The following is an 851-nucleotide window of genomic DNA, read 5'->3' on the forward strand; positions in this document are numbered from 1 at the left end:
AAGGCAAAATGCAACTTAACGTCGGCTTGAACCAACTGAAGTTTCTAGCTTCGGTTTACAGTATTTATGTGTATGGAAATTGTTGCCAAAAGTTTCCATTCACGTTTTAGTAACCTGAATAGAGGCATATCCTTCGCACAGCATAGACACACAAGCTCAGGATAATATATTAGAGATATGTTGTTTGTGTTTTGTCTAGGTTAATCTTACATGATTTTGTGTTAAAAAGCAAGATCAGTTGTTTTGAGGATAAACTAGCTAGATATTTCTGATACGTCAGCCAATCCCTTTAACTAAGGTCACCTTGGCAATTACGACTTTTTTTTTTTTTTTGTAATGTATGATTTTTAACTCCATCAGCCAAACATATACTTATACTTCGCCAGGGTCAAGGCATATATTTAATATTCATGTCATCTATTTTTTTTTCAAGTTTATCTATTAGCAAAAAAACAGGGGGGGAAATAAATAAACTAAAATTACATCACAACTTACGTAAAAATAAATTGGCCAATCATTTGGTTAATTTAAAAGATGAAGTAAAGAAGGTAATTATTTCTACCACAGAATGATTGACAAGTAACTGTCCACTAGTTAAAAATATAGTTAATTGCGTTCATGCTTAATTCAGAGCATAGTAGTCATTACAAAGCTGATTAGTAGTAATTAATTTGTTTATTATAAAATTTATTATTCATGGAGTTCGTTGTGATACATATATTGTCTCTAAAAAAATATTTTTATGCGATTATCGTATAAGAGACATGGTAATTGCATGAAAGAATTAGCATTTTTGCTGACACAGATTGCGTCACAGATCCATAACAGTATTCATGGACTTTTACCATGGC

The sequence above is a fragment of the Penaeus monodon genome, chromosome 21 (assembly GCF_015228065.2).
Source record: "Penaeus monodon isolate SGIC_2016 chromosome 21, NSTDA_Pmon_1, whole genome shotgun sequence".
In the NCBI taxonomy this organism is placed as follows: Eukaryota; Metazoa; Arthropoda; class Malacostraca; order Decapoda; family Penaeidae; genus Penaeus; species Penaeus monodon.